At 28.6% G+C, this 19,471-nt stretch overlaps 2 protein-coding genes and 1 long non-coding RNA gene across 6 annotated transcripts in view; 2 read left to right on the top strand and 1 right to left on the bottom strand.

The window, feature by feature from the left end:
• Nucleotides 1-19,471, bottom strand: part of LOC114931231 (uncharacterized) — a 301,644-nt gene that overhangs the window by 61,986 nt on the left and 220,187 nt on the right. For both annotated transcript variants that reach the window (XM_085486431.1, XM_029303196.2), the window contains one exon: nucleotides 18,319-18,377. The gene's annotated coding sequence lies outside the window, so the exon portion shown is untranslated. The remainder of the gene's footprint in view (nucleotides 1-18,318; nucleotides 18,378-19,471) is intronic.
• The window catches only part of LOC114931233 (uncharacterized), a 35,439-nt gene that overhangs the window by 15,563 nt on the left and 405 nt on the right, over nucleotides 1-19,471 (top strand). The gene's annotated exons all lie outside the window — the stretch shown is intronic.
• Nucleotides 1,258-1,547, top strand: LOC146721685 (uncharacterized). The gene is made up of 2 exons (XR_014925570.1): nucleotides 1,258-1,396; nucleotides 1,470-1,547. It is a non-coding gene; the product is annotated as an uncharacterized LOC146721685 (long non-coding RNA).

Genomic DNA, 19,471 nt, shown 5'->3' with positions numbered 1-19,471 from the left:
CATATACGTTGGACTCCCAATAGAAGAGATGATAATTCTTAAGGGGGTTCCCGCTTTGTGGATCTTCGGCAATCCATATGCTCTCGGAGTGTTCCCGTTCGTGCATTTTAAATTATTAAGAGTACGTTCGTCAATTAAGTTGTTCTTTTGCCAAGATTTTAATAAGTCGTTAATTCTTTGAGATACATTGTTTATCGGGTCTTTTTTCATGATTTTATATGTCGATGTGTCACTCAACAATTCAGTCATCTGACGCACGTATTTGTCCTTGTTCATAATGACAGTGACTTGTCCCTTATCCGCTCGCGTTACAAAAATATCTTTGTTGTCATTTAAAAACTTTTTACACTTTGAGAATTCGATTAGAATATGTCTATTTATAAAATCTTGATGTTTTCTTTTGTTTTTAAGTCTATTCAAAGAATTAGCGATGCAGTTACGCGTATCATTCAGTATTGCCCTTCAGTCGGTGGCTATTTAATTCAAAGTTTTTTATTACGTTAAGAGCAAATAACTCAGAATCTTTTTCACTATTATGATTAAACGGCAATCCGAATTTTCCCCCCAAGCTCAGAAACCTAAGTGTGTTCTCTGGTACTACTTTATCAGAATTATTAATTATCCATTTATTATAATCGAAATTGAAAAACCCACTATATAACTTATTTTGACGATTGAGAAGCAGATCAAATTTTTTAATTAATTTACCTTTAATTATATTTTTATGTTTTAGAACTTTTAGATTCTGTAATTCTTTAAACTCTTTAAGTAATTTATTCGGTAGCGCAGTTTGCAGATTCCTTTCTAATTGTCTGCTTCTTACATTAGAACGATTTAAGAAAAAGTTAATGTCCTTAATTTCTAGGTTCAAAATAAGTTGTTTGCCACGCGATACAAATGTGGAAAACCTTCGAGTAACAAGAAATGTACTTTATCAAGAAATTGAATTCCACTATCAATTTACAGAAAGACACTGAAAGCTTTAGTACGATATATGACAGTTTGTTTAGAAATTGAAGTAAAAAATTTTTAACATACATTGTTGGGAGCTATTATTAGTAGTTTATTATTGGTATGTTAAGGCAGGATGACATAAGCGAACCGAATATATTTATTTATTTATTTATTTGTCTTTTTATTATCTTATACTTTTTATATTTTATTTTTCATTTTTTATATTTTATTTTAGTAATTTGCCATATGGTACATCACAATTTAGCGAGAATGTAAATATTGTTAACTTTTAATAATTTTCGGCGTGTTTATTCGTTAGTACAGTGTGCTCAGTCGTAGCAAGATGACACAAGTGAAACGCAGTTAATTTACCATCCGATCTTAAGTTAAGTCTCACCGGAGCGTACTTTTAAATGTCAATAACGATATGCAGTAACTCATTGTAAGTCTCATTTGTTACATTTCATGTTTTCAATTTAAATGTTGATTCTGATTGCATGTACATTAATTTCTAGAATGCTTCTATTGTAATTTTGAAAAGGACCACAACCCGTATGGTCGAAACGTCAATAAATATAGTTTAACAAATCGAATAGACAGCCAGTGTAGTCAGTTTAATATCTACTACCTTAGTATTTCATTCCTGGCAAACGAAATTTAATATTTTATTTTTTTGTAATTAATTCTTTACTTTGATTAACAAAGATGTATCAAATAAATGAATTATTAAATATGTAAATAATTTAAAAATATGAATCAATAATGTATGAAAGTAATGGAAATTAATAATGTGTATATATATATACATATATATATATATATATATATATATGTATTTATTAATAAATATAATGTGAAACATTCCAAATTTATTCCTCGATAAATAATAAATATCGAAATTAATCTTAATTCTGAAATAATAAATAAAATAATTTGTGAAATTTAACGACTAAAAATACATTTTAGAATAATCTATATAAAATATAAAGGTTAATTTTTTTTAATTATTTTTATCATTACTAGTTTGACAAATTATAAAAAAATTTTAAAAGTCATAAATTTCTTAAATAATTTTAATAACATCGAGAAAAATTAAAATTGAAAATATTTACCATTCACTCGTAATCAATCTTTAAATATAAATAAACAATTTTTTTATCTCGCATATGAATGAAATTTCGTAATTGCCAAAATACTCATATATTATATATATATCGCAGAGTTATTTTCATACTTGACCTCGTACTTGACGAAAAGACGTGGGGCTTCAATGAAAGCGATAAGCAGTTAATCAAGTTGTCGCGCCGATATATCGCCATCCATTTCACAAAAACAATATAACATGACAATTCTACGAACAGGGTCGGATTTATTTTTTTCTTTTTATTTTAACATTTGTGTCATTTTTGAAAGCATGCGAACGGTGGCAAAAATCTGGAATAAAAGCGCATTTGTACACTAAAAAAAAATGTGTTAATTATTTTTTATAGGTTCAATTAACAAAATAATATTTAAAAAGTTTGGTCAAGTTAACAAATTTTTTTTGCATAGCGTTATTTATTTTTTTTTTGCAAAGATAAATTTTTTTAAACAAAACGACGCCGTTTTAAAAGTGAACGCATGTTATAAACGTCAACGAAACTATCGAGAAGTTCTATCGAGCGTGGCGGAGTAACATTGCTGCGCGCAATCATGCGGTGGGCCTGAAACGCGATTATCGATTTATCGGCGCGCACTTATATCGGAGGGCGAGAGAGAACGACTCGCAAAACGCGATCTCACGAAAACGATCGTAGCGAATGTTGTTGCTTACGCTTATGTAATTTCGAGCGTAATATCGCTCTCGTGTTTTAACGAGATTGATATATCGATGCGGCGTTAATTAAACGTTCCTTCAATTCGACGGCGACGTCGAATCTGCCTTATGGGAAATTTTCAGAAGTTTCGGCAAATCGAATTTTTTGTCTTACTCTTTTCTTTTTAATTTTATTTAAATAAAAATTAATATACAATTAATTCGATATATTTATAACGCTATAGATCATATTACAAAGTTTACGTTGCAGAATTTTAAACGTGTTTTTCTTGAAATATTATTTTTCAAAAAGATGATTGGAATAATTCAAACGCGATTTATTCAATATAATTGAAAGTTTTGAGTAATATTTTTAATTCGCATTTGTATCTGCTTTCAAAAATAATTTTTTTAAATATTTTCGAGAATTATTTTATCTTTTAAAAAAGATTTTTAAAAGATTTGAAAAATATTTTGTGCTGTATGGAATATATTATGTATATTATATATATATTCAGAAATATATTTTTTAATGAAATGGTTAATATAATTAAATAAAATTATTATATTTCAATTAAAATTAAATATATTATGCTATGGTGTGATAAATTCGAGCCAAAATTCTTTACTAAGGATCCGAGAATCCTTAAAATATTTTCAATATTTAAAAATAGTTTCAAGAATTATTTGATCTTTTAAGAAATATTTCAGAAAAATTTTAAAAACATTTTGTGCTGTCTAAGCTACGGCACAATATGATACGATGCTCGTATTAGTTGTTGCGCCAACGAGGCATGAGGCAAGAGAGAAGCAAGTATATCGAACGAACGAGTGCGGCGGCTAAAAAGGATAGTTACTATTGGCATTTAATAAACGGCGCGTTTCTGCGTGGTGCGTAACCATGTGTCACTTGACTCGCGCTAATAATCGATCGGCCGCCGATCGACCTTCGAACATTGAAATATTGCGCACAACGTACCTGCGACAGTCCAATGCGTCCAAGGTCCCCGCGATTAGTGGGTCACAGTGTATACGTTGCACGCCGTTTTAAGCGAAGGCGACCGATTCGCGATGCGATTAAATTCGCGCGCCGAGTCCAATTAACCGTGGCGAAAATTAACGGGGATCCAAACTCGATAACTGGTGTTGCACTTATAATTAGAACAGCTCGAAAAATTAGCTAGGCTGACAAAAATATTTATGTAAAATTACATGATTATGTAGAGGTTTTTTCCGACCCAGCATAATAATGCAATATTGACTTATATATGGAAGATTATACAGATTATATGTAATTTTAGATGAAATATATTCTTAAATATTTTCAAGATTAAAAATATTTCACTGAACAGGAATGGCTAGTAATGTAAAAAATAATGTCACAAATAAAATGGATAAATTATAACTTATAAAATAAAGTTCTAATAAAGTAAAAATATTAAATTTAAAATTACATATTTTTGCGTAAAAAATAATGCAATATTGACACTTATATGGAAGATTATATACAGATTATATGTTATTTTAGATGAAATATATTCTTAAATATTTTCAAGATTAAAAATATTTCACTGAACAGGAAAGGCTAGTAATGTAAAAAATAATGTCATAAATAAAATGGATAAATTATAATTTATATAAAATAAAGTTCTAATAAAGTAAAAATAGTAAATTTAAAATTACATATTTTTGCATAAAAATAGTAATTTTACATGTATTTTTACATTAATACTTTCACTTTAAAAAAAATGGAAAAATAAATTACAGTGCCAAGCAAGTAATTTTCCAATTCTGTATAGTAATTTCCATGTAAAAATACATGGATTTTTTTCAATGTAGATCAATTTAAATACATTTCAGATAAGACAAAGATAATTTTGTTTTAAATATATCTAGGTAAAAGACAAAATTGTGGCGATTTAGCTAGATAACTTTTAGGATGGAAACAATTATAAAAAAATGTAAATAGGTAATTAATACATATTTTTATTATATATATAAAGATGAGATGACGCCAAAATTTCATTTAGGTGATCATTTATATAATTTTATTTAGGTACCAGCAAACACTGTCGGCAACACCCGCGGAATATCGACGAGGAACTTTAATTATGCATAAATGAAAGTAATAAAAAAAGTTGCTCACATACGTGTTTATGTTGAATATATTTTCTTTAACATGGAGATAAAAAAGCGCAAACAAACCTAACTTATTTGTCTATCACTCTTTGACAATTATGATTAAGGATAAGAAAAAAAAACGAATTTCTTCAAGTTTAAATATGCAATATGTACAGAAAGAAAATTAAGAAATTTTTGAAATTTCAAATCAAATAATTGTTAAAAAAATATAAAATTACAGAATTCACTTTTTAATAATTATATATTTGATTAAAAAATGAATTCTGTAATTTTAGATTTTCTAACAATTTGATTTGACATTTTTTAAATATCTTAACTTATTCCCTTTTGTACATATATTGCATATTAAAACTTGAAAAAAATAATAAAAATAATTAATAATTAGTTTTTTCATACAATACAGAATATGTGCGTAATTTAAATAAAATGTAGAAGTATTTGGAACAAACAAATTTCTTTTTGCGGAAACAAATTATTTTTCATCCGCGCGATCGAGAAAATACGATTTCCAGCTTGAATCCGATAACGCGGACTCGATCCAAAAAAAATTAATGGACAAATTCTTATTGTGAGATTATTCGACGTTGTTATCGACGCGATAAAACCGGATTTATTTAAGGACGAGATTGAACTCTCGTGGGACATTTTAACGATCCGTTCACGATTGAAGTTATATCGCGACATGTCGTAACGATTGGTCCCGCTCGCAAAATACGTATCTTTCCAATTCGACTTTTCGAGATGTCACGCAAATCTAATCAGCTCTCTCTGTACTAATTAGCGTTTAATTTATACACGCTATTATAATAAAATTAACATCGACATGACGTAAATTATTTTACATAAATAGAGACGCATAATGTAAATAAAAAAAACATTAATGAAAATAAAATTAAAATATACTTATTGTTAGACTAAGTATATACTTAATTATATATCTTGAGAGAAAAAGGGATTGTAATTAACGTGTCGTGTTTAGAAAATAACGACGGGTCGCGTTTTCTCGCGCGCGTGTGACCTTGAGCCGGTGCATGTTCGCGATCATCCTGGCGATTATTTAACACGACGGCATATAATGTCGACGTAACGACAGCATAATTTACGAACGTTACGCTATCTATCCCCCTCTCCCTTTCCCCTAGATATCGACGTTGTCCTTGAATTTTTCCTTCCGGTCGCGTCATAAATTTTGACAGTAGGAAATAAGCTTGTGACGGCGCCTATTGTTCGGCGTGAACCGAAAGGAAATTATATTATTATAGCACTGAAAAATTGTTTTGTGTGTTGATGTAACTGAAATTTGGTAAACCGATCCAAATAATTTGGTTAATATAAATGATGAACCTAATATTTTATTGGTTCAACGAAAATATTTTTCTTATCTTAAATAAAAATACAATAATAAGAACCAAATTTTCGGTAGAGTATGTAGATTTATTCTTGCACTGAAAAATTCTTTTGTTGGTAGAACTAAAATTTGGTACACCGTTCCAAAATATACAACTAATAATATTTATTTGATATGAAAAATATTAAAATAAGGTTTCAAATAAATGATGCATTTGGCAGTATTGAATTAAATATGTATTAATAACTTAGTCCTTTTTTCAGTGTATATATTGATTTTTATTTTAATAAAATATATGTATTGTTTATTTGAGAAAAAAGTTACAAGCACAATAAAATAATGAAATAAAAAAATTTATTTTTTAAATCTTAAAATAACTAAAAAAACAGTTTCTTATTTTCTCGCGTTGTATCTGTATGTATAAATGTATTTTATGTCTTAAGTCTGCTATACTTATGTTTCTTTTCAGTAGTTGCAATTTTCACGAAATATAATTCCTATTTTCACGAAATATAATTCCTATATGAAAGACAAATTGTTGTACGCTTGATTATTAAGAAGTCACGTTTTTAAAGTAAAATATAATAAAGTTAATGTATAAAATATTACATTTTTAAACCAAACTTTAGTCAAAAATACTATACTAAAGTAATCTTACATAATTGCACAGAACATTGTGATATGTGTGTGTGTGTGTGTATGACAAATATTCATTTTCTTGCCAACGTTTCAACAAATTGGCTCGACTGCAATAAAGTCAATGTTACGAGCTGATTTGCATACTGATTGAAAATAATAATTTAAATATAATATTTCGTTTAATAAATAAAAGATTCTTCGATTTATATTTTTTTGCTAATAATAGACATATAATAAATACATTTAAAAGATTTATTTTTAAATACAAATTGAAATACATTTGAAATTATTAATTAAAATAATGACCCAAAAGAACAAACATTAAAATATTTTTATTTGGAATAATATATAAAGTTTTTAAAAACTTGTGCTAATTATACATTTCAAAAATTACTTTTAATATTATTTCAAATATTGTTTTACATATTATATAATTAGAAAAGTGTCAAAACAAATATGCACTTGTCATTTATCAATAGCAATCATTGCTCAATCTACAAAATTTACAAAAAATAATTAATATAATTTAATGAGATATCGAACCGAAGATTTAAAAAAAAGATAAATAGAATAAGTAAATGAGAATTCACAGTATATTTTATTGTCTATGTAATGGTAGACATTAATTACTTTAAGTGTTTAACGAGACAAAGATCTATATCTATACTTATAAAATCAATCAAATATTTTAGATAAAATTTTTATTAACACAACAGAATTATCTCTTTAATTATTTATATCTTTCCTGTATGTGTTGTTTGTGAAAAAAATAAATAAATAAGAAAGAACAGTATTAGAAATTTTAAATATTTGAAACAGCTAAATATCTAGACTTTCCATTTCTATAAAATATTTATTCGAATATTTTAGATAAAATTTTTATTAACACAACAAAATTACCTCTTTAATTATTTATATCTTTCGTGTATACGTTGTTTGTGAAAAAAATAAATAAATAAAAAAGAACAGTATTAGATATTTTAAATATTTGAAACAGCTAAATATCTATACTTTCCACTTCTATAAAATATTTATTCGAATATTTTAGATAAAATTTTTATTAACACAACAAAATTACCTCTTTAATTATTTATATCTTTCGTGTATGCGTTGTTTGTGAAAAAAATAAATAAATAAGAAAGAACAGTATTAGATATTTTAAATATTTGAAACAGCTAAATATCTATACTTTCCACTTCTAAAAAAAAAATTGAATGTGCTCTAAAAAAAACTCGCGAGACGATATACGGCATCTAAAATTGGCGATTTCACCTGCGACTTCCAAGAAGCGGCTTTTTCCAACCAGTGGAATAATACCGGCAGTGATCAGTCAAAGCCGGCCGCGATATGTAATAAAGTGCAGCGCGATAGAAACGCTTGAATGGCAGTGGAATATTACTAGACATAGGCTTGGAGCCTATTATGTGTGCCACATAATAGAACGCGGTATCTTAATTCGGCGTAACGACATATATCTTTTATTATGAATTTTCCTCGCGACGACGCGCAATTACCTGTCGCGATTACTTATAGACGCAATAATTTCCGAGGGAAGCCCGCCGATAAAACCGCCCCTTATAACGACGCTCTTAATTAATTCTTTACGGCGTAGCTCTCGTTTCATCGGAGAAGAAACTCCGGGACGGCCGACGTATAATAACTAATTATTATATTGTCAGAAGCTATAAAAAAAGAAAAATTTTCCCCGAGATATATTCTTCAATGATCGGACATAAAATTATATAGATGATCAACTAGATAAAATTTTTATATAAAATATTATTATGTATTTTGAGGCGATTTGTTCAGTATTTTTGAATAAGAATACTGATTTTATTTAAAAAAATAAGAATACTGATTTCATTAAAAAAAATTATATAAGTAGATGATTATCTGGATAAAATTTTATTATGTATTTTGAAGTGATTTGTTCAGTATTTTTGAATAAGAATACTGATTTCATTTAAAACAATGCTTTCCGTATGCAGAGTGAATAAATTAATAGAAAATTAAATATGAATTAGAAAATTAAAATTTTCTGAAATAAATATTTACAAATTGTTATCTCATCTTTATCTAGCTAATTTAAAAATCATCTAAGCACAACACTGATTCTAACACACATTTGACGATATTTTACCTTTTTCTCTCTGTCGCTTACATACATTAATCATGAATAAAAATCCCGAAGAGTGTCTCAAGGTTTACAATACACGAAATCCGGAAAAACAAAATAAAACCGGTCTCCCTCTCGATTGACGGATGATCCAGAGTCACGGACACTTTATCCGCTGTCAATGGGATTAATCCGCGGCGACGATCGATTCGAAAGGGGAATTGATGGCTCTGTCGTCGCGTATGGTGTAAACAAATTTTTCATCAAAGCGGCGCTAAGTAAGAGACCCCGAAAATATCCCGGCGCCGAAAAATGCGCGGCAAAGCCAGCCGCGTCGATTCACGATTGGTCAATCGAACATATTGTCGAGATGAAAGAAGAAGAAGAAATGAGAGGAGGTGGTAGAAGCAGAAGATCGATCGTCCGGAGGGAGAGCTGCCAAAATCAGCGATGTCGCAACTCGTTCTTTCGCGCCCTTGCCAGCTCACACGCGGCCTCTCTCTCGTCGCCGTTTTAATTTAAGACCACCCCTTCAAATGTCACGAATAACGCATTCCGTTCCGCGCCGACTCACCGCGAGATTGAAAACAGTGGACGCGTCTGCGCCGATATTCCTCGTGCGCGCGAGCGCTTCCTCTCCTGTCAAAAGCTAACAAAAGCCAGATTTCGCTAATTCGTTTTTAATGACGACGCTCTCACCATCGACACATGTTCCGTCAATTCATCCCTCCCTTCTAGCAATCGATCTGTCATTTGCCTCGCGCAAACGTCAACAACATTTTTAGTGCGTCTTTATATATTTAATTATTCAACTTTTGCACAATATATATTAAATATTATATATATTATATATATATATTTATATAATATATTTAATATTATATATAGTAAATATAATACATTTATTATTATATATTAAATATTATATATATTATATATTAATATATTTAATATTATATATATTAATATAATAATATAATATTATATAAAATTATAATTCAAAAAAATTATGTGTCTAGCTCGTATATAATATTATATATTATTTTATATAATAATTATACAGAGAGAATTTTCTCTTAGAATTTACTCTGAAAATCATGGTAATTATGGGATAGTATTGGAAGAATTTTATAAGAGTTTCTCTGATTAATATTTACCACAGTAGATGTAAAATGTGTTCGATTAATTTTATATTTTATATAAAATATTTTATTTTAGATTTATATTTTATATTAATATTTTTTATTATAATAAATTAATAAAAAAAACCCATAAAATTTTTCCAATACCATATTGTCCTACGATTTCATGATTTTCAGGATAAATTCTAAGAGAAAATTCTCTCCGTGTATATTAAATTATTATTAATTACTAATATAATACATGAATTTTAATATATATATATTAATGCGAGACCATTAAAGATAGACATCACAACGTTTATTAATATTTTAATATTTATATTTATATTTTACATTAATATTTTTTATTATAATAAATTAATCAAAAAACCCTTAATATAAAATTTTTCTAATACCATATTGTCCTACAATTACTAATATAATATATGATAATTTTAATATATATATTAATGCGGGACCATTAAAGATAGACATCACAAAGTTTATTATGAAATAAAATAGTCCATTATTTCGCGTGGAGAACAACGTATCCTTGTTGAGCTAACGAGGGTGCAGTAATGAAGAATCGTCACTGGTTGTTATATCGTGCTCGAAAAGCAACGATATGCCCTTACTTTCGCCGTTTTAGCAAGCTTAAAAGAGACTCCTAGTAATCTCCGACCTTTAACGAGGACTCGAGATCTCTCGGTGAGATTCGTGCCAATCTCTTTTAATCGTGTTTACGAGCATACCTTTGCGCGACACAGAGATGCAATTTCCAGTTTACGAGAGCGACGAAAACTCGAGTGAATTAAAGCGACGGAATAAGTACGAGACATTTTTCTATCTTTGTAAGATGTATACATGTGTGCACTTCTGCGAAAAGTCGATAAACTGACAGGATATGATGCGATGTAACTTTATCTTTGGAAAGTTTATCTTCGCAATCGCGTCACATTGTGTATTAAATATATATATATATATATATATATATATATATGTAGATAATAACCGCAGAATTACGACAGAGATAATTTTAGTAAAAAGAATGATTTTTTTTTTTAAGACACAAGAAAAAATTAATCACTTTTCATTATGTCACAATTTTGAGAAACTTTTGAGAAATAGACTATTTTCGTGTGTTTTATCGCGTTGGAAGTTTTTTATTCACGAAATTAAGCTTTTAAATTTCTAAAGGAAATTTGTTCGGTCGATTAATAAGATTAAAATAAGACTCATAATTAAATATAAACGTTTACTGCGAATTTATTATTCAAAATAAAAAATGTGTTAAATCGCAAAAATATGAACGTGATCTATTTTGAAGAGGACGGAATTAATACGACAAATTTTTAAATAACTACACGAAAAATAATGATCCTCTGTATTTTTTTTTTTTTTCAACATTAAACGGTGCGTGTTATTTACGTTTATAAAAATCTATAACGCGATGTCCCCCATCGTCTCGTCTCGCTGATTAATTAACTCGTCGCACAGACACGACAACAAGCGTTCACGGCTGCAACGGCCGTTTATATCTTTAGGTTCGGCGAACAAAGCCAAAATACATTCGATCCAGAAATGTCGATTAAATCCATCGGCGCGCGTTTCCGCGCGTTTCTCATTCGCGAATAAGATGAGACGAGAGCGTAACTCGTGACGAAACCGCGCCGACTGCACACACCCGTCGCCGACGACCCACATTTATAAATAGAGAGGTCTCATCTTCTCCGACGAGAGGCGAAGGTGCGCGCCGTGTGTCACCCCAGAAATAACGCCGGCCGACCGAGTGACCGGCGAGTGCCAGCGAGTGAATGAGACCTCGCGAATCATTTTTTGCGTGATATATTTGCGACCTGCAGAAAAACAAAACTATGGACTAAAAAAAATTATTTCATTCGAATAAATAAATTAAAAAATAATATCTACATAGTATATATACATATAGTAAAATTAATCGAACATATTTTATATTTTAGTGTGGTAGATATTAATATTTTTATTGTGGTAAATATTAACTCTTATAAAATTCTTTCATTATTATATTGTCTTAGATTACCATAATTTTCAGGATAAATTTTAAGAGAAAATTTCTCTCTAGGTATATTTTATTTTAATACTGCGCGGAAAGAATTTTCTCTTGGAATTTACCCTGAAAATCATGGTAATCGTGAACAATTTGGAAGAATTTTATAAGAATTTCTCTGATTAATATTTACCACAATAAGAAAAATAGAGAGTAAATTTTACTATATAGTAAAATTAATGTTTCCACTGCTCCGATTTTATTTACCTTGTATTTGAACACGGCAAATGTATCTGTGATATTCGTACGCGGAGAGAATTTTTTCTTAATTTTTTTAGGATAAATGTATTTATCCTGAAAATTATGGCAATCGTGGGATAATATGATAATGAAAAAATTTTATAAGAATTTCTTTGATTAATATTTATCACAAAAAGTATTAAAAGATGTACATAGTAAATTTTAATATGTACATAATAAATTTTACTATGTAATAGTAAAATTCATCGAACATATTTGATACTTTATTGTGGTAGATAACTATTTTTATTGTGTGGTAAATATTAATCATAGAAATTCTTATAAAATTTTTCCAATACCATATTGTCCATAATTATCATGATTTTTAGGGTAAATTCTCTCTGTGTGCCAAATGAATCATTTTTATTTGAAACTAATAATATTAATTTATTTCAAATAAATGATTCATTTGCCAGTATTGAACTAAATATGTATTAGTTTAGTCATTTTTTCAGTGTATAAGTATCGTATAATACTGTGAAATTAAAAAATTTACATAATTTTCTTCAGTTATCAATTTGAATTAAATTGAATGAGATTTAGATTAAATTAATTAACTAGATTTAATTAAATCTTGATGATAAGTTTTTCTATTAACGTTAATTAATTTTATTAATGTTAATAAAATTAATTATTATATATAAACATAAAATTAATAATATACTACATATATTCAATTCAATTCTTTATTCGTCCCCTAAGGGATTGAAGGCGCTTTTGAAGGAGCGTTCCCCAACCTTACAAACTCTACTACATATATATTATAAATAATAATAAAATTAATAATTATATATATTAACAATAAAATACCATTACATAATAAACTTAATAACTTACCATCTCAAGGCCTTAATTAATTTAATTTGATCTAAATTATATCTAATTAATTAATTTAATCTGAATCTTATTTAATGTAATCTAAAAGTATAATATATTGTAATTAAGGAAAATTACGTAAATTTATTTTTTTTTAATTTTATTTTACATCCTCCCTAAATTCCTGTGAAATTGATCGAATAAAGCGGTCAGCTGGCGAGTTTGGATGCGGAATCTGCGAAGCGAGAGAATTTCCTTCCTCTTGTGATATCGGACTTTAACTATGTAGCACGAGAGTAACTATATGCGCGTAATGAAATGCATAATGCTTCTGTTGTCCTTGGCTATGCCATGTCGATTGCATAATGGAGGGAAAAGGTCGAGCTCACGATCGTGAGCGCAAAAATTCGATAAACAAGAACAATAAATATTGACGATTATTTTAAATATCGCAGAAATATTAAAAATCTCTAAAAAAATTAATTGACTCAATATCTACATTTGAAAAAAAAATAAAAAATTTTAGAATCTAAAAATTTAATATTATCAAAATATGACAGATCTTGGAAAAAGTGTATAATTTTGTGTTCGCTGTCATGTTTATTTTCTCTCATAAGTGGACGATATTTTAAATATCGCAGAAATATTAGAAATCTCTAAAAAATTAATTGGCTTAAATATCTATATTTGAAAAAAAAAGAAAAAATTGTAAAATCTCAAAATTTAATATTATATCAAAATATGACAGATTTTGGAAAAAGTACGTATAATTTTGTGTTCGCTATCATGTTTATTTTCTCTCATAAGTGGACGATATTTTAAATATCGCAGAAATATTAGAAATCTCTAAAAAATTAATTGGCTTAAATATCTACATTCGAAAAAAAAAGAAAAAATTGTAAAATCTCAAAATTTAATATTATAAAAATATGACAGATCTTGGAAAAAGTGTATAATTTAGCATTCGCTGTTACGTTTATTTTTTTTTCATAAATGGACGATCAAATATATAAAGAAATACATGTTTTGTGTATATATTTTATGTTCCAATTATTTTTCACTGTTTCGCGCAAAACAACTCTGTCCCTGGAAGAATCGCCGGAGATTCTTCCACTTTTTTTCGTCCAGTAATAAAGACGAGCGCGCGTGCCAGCTTAACGGGGGTAGGACACTTTTGCGTTGGCGCGAAGGAATGTTGGCCGATTTATCGTCGCATCGAGGGGACATTAAAGATCGTTGCTTGGCGATAGACGAAATTTAAATCAACTTGATGTGTCGTAACGACCGAGACCGCGGGCCGTTCATAGCAGATTGGGAAGAACGACCTCGCCATATTATTAGAGGCATTATTATATATCGCCGCGTTACGTGGCCAAGTATATATGTGTATTCATATATGTATACACATTGTATATGTGTATTTTTCTCTCTCTCTCTCTTGCTGTAAATGCTCCGAGTTATTACTAATGGAAGCATTCAACCACACGCGCGTGTTTTACGCGATCAGCTGATTTGTGAGTAGAAAGAATCCGCCGGACGCGAAATAATACAAAATAAATAATGTTGTGCTTAGATGATTTTAAAATTATCTAGCTAAAGATGAGATGGAAATGTGTAAATTCACCTTAAATAATACATAATAAATAATGTTGTGCTTAGATGATTTTAAAATTATCTAGCTAAAGATGAGATGGAAATGTGTAAAATCATCTTAGATAATACATAATAAATAATAAACAATGTTGTGCTTAGATGATTTAAAAATTGTCTAGCTAAAGATGAGATGGAAATATGTAAATTTATCTTATTTGAATAATTTATAAATTATTTGAATAATTTAGTAAAAATAACACTTCTTTTATCTAAGATGCAAATATAGATAATACATATTTTTATTATCTATATATAAAAATAAGATGACGTCAAAATTTTATCTAGATAAGCATCTATATAATTTTATTTAGATAACAGCAAACACTAATAATTTTTTTGAAATGCAAGTATTAGAAATATACACTGAAAAAATGACTAAATTGGTACACATATTTAGTTCAATTCTGCCAAATGAATCATTTATTTGAAACAAATAAATATTTATTTGTTTTGAAAAGGATTTTCTTATATCAAATAAATGATTTATTTGGCAGTATTGAAATAAATACTTATTCGAATTAACTAAATTTTTTTTATTATACTCTTCAAGATAATACAATATATTTACTTTACATTTCGACGAATTAAGTTGGATAAAAACGATAGTACCTCGAGCATAAATAAAAAATCTATTTGAGATCTCTGATACGGATTATCTTACTTGGGGTAAGTTTATTCCGTGACATTATTATATGCTTTATCACGAAAGGTACAATTATAGCGTCGGGACGAGAAGATATTTGACGTCGGCGAATGTTCCAACGTCGTTTATGGACTTCTTTCCTCGAGCCTTGAATTTTTATAGCTCCCGACATAGCTATTGAGCTTTTTGCGGTAGTAAAGATTACGTATCAACGCAGAGAATAATTGAATTGAGCAATAACACACTCTCTCTCACGTATATATTATACCGATCCGAAAATTCGATGCATCAATCAAATGAATTAAGGAGGCGGACTTGAGAAAGACTAAGCGCGGGAAAAATAGCACAAAATCGCAATTTTTCTCTTCGGCTCCGATCTCGTTATCGGACGCTCATTTTCGATTAATAATAGATACAAACACGAGGAATATCGGAATTGGAATCTCCGAAACAATCGACGAGCACTCGTCGAGATAAGCTCGCTTTATTATGTGCTGTCGGGAATAGAATTTGCGCCGAAATAACACGAGAGGAGATTCAATTCTCTAGAACCGGGGTCTTCATATTTTGCGACTTTGTTTTTTCACCATCGGAGATCGTCCCATCTCCCGCGATTGTCTGTCGATTTTCGTAAGAACTTTACGCGGCCCAGGGCTTAAGTAAAAAATATCCATCTGGAAGTCAGCCAGTGAGACTATTTCCAGAACGAGTGGCGTAAATAGCGTTGTTGTGGCGAACGAGTGCTCGTTGTGGCCCTCGTGCAAAACGAGAAATTACAATCTGCAAGGTACCAGGACGATAGTGCTCGGAAAAAATCGGAAGCATATATATATATATATATATATCTTTGGATAGATATATGTATATGTAAACAGAAAAAAGTGAGATGCAATTTAATTCGACCAAAAACTGGCTGAAAAAGAATCAATTGGCTCGACTAAGTCGACGGTCACGAACTGTCAAATAAATTTTTAGCTAAGGCTACAAAAATTTCCTTGTTCGAACTAAAAATTGACATGACAGTCCGAATAATCAATTAGAATCAAAATTTCGTTATCCTGACTAAAAATTTATTTGACAGTTCTGTGACCGTCGATTTAGTTGAGCTAATTAATTTTTTTTTTCAGTAATATGCACAGTAGAAAAGTTTGTTTTCTTGTTAAAAACCGTTCCCATGAAAATTTTTCTATTAAATATTTAATACATTCATCTTTGGATAGATATATGTACGTGTAAACTGAAAAAAAAATTAATTGTCTCGACTAAATCGACGGTCACGAACTGTCAAATAAATTTTTAGGCTAGAAAAATTTTCTTATCCGAACTAAAAATTGACATCACAGTCCGAATAATCAATTAGAACAAAAATTTCGTTATCCCGACTAAAAATTTATTTGACAGTCTGTGACCGTCAATTTAGTTGAGTCAATTAATTTTTTTTCAGTGATTAACATATTACTGTTCTGTTAATTGAACTTAAATGTTAAATTATTAAAAGAACTGAAAAAATGTAAAAATAATACAATGTGCATCTATTTTTAATTTTACACAATAAATATGTTCTGCTTTATTAGTGACATTTTTTTGTTAAAATTTACAGAAAAACATTTTGATTTTCTATTTTATAATATAAGTGGCGATGATAAAATCTAAAATTAACATATTTGTTGTTCATTTTTACATTAAAATTATGTTAATTTTACACAAAATTTATTTTAAATTATTTGAAGTTTCATATTTATTTTATGTTAAAATATTAACACAAAAATTTCTGTAGATTGTTTGGGACATATGATATCTGTTAAATTTAACAGAAATTTTTCAACTCTGTGTGCCTTTTTTTCGCCTCGAATGTAATTTACATGCGAAAATTAATTTATAATAATATATTTCGGAATTAAATCGGAATTTAAATTTAAATTCAAATTGCAATTTGATAATCAGATTACTTGCTCGATAAATTCATATAAATTTTCGAGCGTTATAAATTCAAATTAAAATCACTCCGATTAATGTAAATTTCCAAATTTGACAAATTTACAATTTATTTCGGTCTATCTAGTTCGCGCAAGATGCAGAATTAATACGCATATCGTCGTATATACAATACTTTTGTCGCTGATAAGTTCCTATGATCGAGCTCGTAAATTCCGCTTATCAACTGAATGTCAAATTGGCCAAGTGAATTTGCAGTTAGACCAAGATCTCTCTTTCTTAAGAACAACATCTCGAGAGCGATTTGAACGCTTTTTTTATCGATATAATCTATATCGACATCGCTGCGTTCTACTTCGAAATTACGTTTTATTTTCATAATTACGACTCGGATAGAAACCTTATCAATTCGATATACATATACTGCGTTTTTTTCTCCGCTTTTTTGCGACGCGAAAAAAATTGCCAAGAAACGTCATTTATCTAGTCGAGATTCAGATAGTCGGTTCCGAGAAAAGATCGCGAAAAGATAACGCCCACACGTCTAATATCATTGTGATCTGCCTGGGATTTATATAATGCTCCCTCCCTCCTACCAGATAAATCTTCACCGACGCGAATAATTAGTCGAGCGCTAATGAGCATGACAAAAAGTTAATCGCGAGACTTTTGAGCGAGGTCGAGTATCTTTCGTTATCTCATTGTCAGTAAGAAGACACGCGTCACGTGTCATCTGCGAAAGCTCAATCGAAGAGTTCTACACGCACACATATATATATATATATATATATATATATATATATGCAGTTTTATTAGGAAAGGAAAGTTACCTTATTGTTCGTTACTGGATATCTGCTTCTATCCTCTATCCTTGAGTTTCGTCCTTCAACTGCAAGCAAAATGGAGAAACATTTGTTAGATATATTGACGCCGAATATATATAAAAAGAAGGTTATACGAAAAAATCAATTTCTTAATTTTTATACATTTTTAAACTTAAGTTTAAAAATTTATAAAAATTAAAAAAATATTTTATTATTAAAATAATTATATCTTATTTTATTTTTTTTATTATTTTATTTTATTATTTTGTTATTAATTATTTAAAAATTATTTATAGATATATTATTGACGGAAATTAAACATAAAATGGAGATCATGCGAGAAACTTAAGTTTAAAAATTTATAAAAATTATTTTATTATTAAAATAATTATATTATATTTTATTATTTTGTTTTTTTTATTATTTTATTATTAATTATTTAAAAATGTTTTTTGCCTTGTCAATAACTATTTATATAGTTACTAATTTCGGAATACGTCTAAACATATAATTTTATTATCTCTAATTATTATGTATCTTTAATTATTATGTAAAAGGAAATCAGGCACATTTCCTAAAGATAGAAATAAGAGAAAGTTGTATATTAAAATAAAAATAATTATGAAGAATAAAGGAGGGGAGAATTAATTATTTTTGCTAGCATAGAAGGTGCATTAGATAATTATATATATATATAGGTATATATATATATATATATATATATATATAATTTAGAATTTTTTCCTATAAAAGACTATTAATAGCTACCTAGCTTCGACCAATTCTATGAGGATTTCAGTGATAATTTATTCCAACATTATGCAAGTAATTAACACAAAATAATAATGAGAGCTTCAAAGCGTAATTTGGGAAGCTGCAAAAATTATGCATAGTACGAAAATTATATGAATTCCACATGCCTTTTTAATGAAGGTACATCATTATTATACAAATTATATAAACTGTAGAAATTGCTGCAGAGACAAATGCACAATAAAAGATAAACATCGAATAGTCAAGGCTAAGTGTACCGCAAGCGACGAAGGAGGTAACATTGCGTCGTAAACAAATCAGATTTGACAAGTTAAAAGCTTCATCGTCTGCGGAAAGCTTATTATATAATCCTGAAATAGATTTTATGTAAATCGAAGAAATCATT

The sequence above is a fragment of the Nylanderia fulva genome, unplaced genomic scaffold (assembly GCF_048542155.1).
Source record: "Nylanderia fulva isolate GAGA-0341 unplaced genomic scaffold, ASM4854215v1 Scaffold43, whole genome shotgun sequence".
Taxonomy (NCBI): Eukaryota; Metazoa; Arthropoda; class Insecta; order Hymenoptera; family Formicidae; genus Nylanderia; species Nylanderia fulva.
Note: the sequence above shows the minus strand (reverse complement) of the source record. Positions and strands in the feature narration are given on the sequence as shown.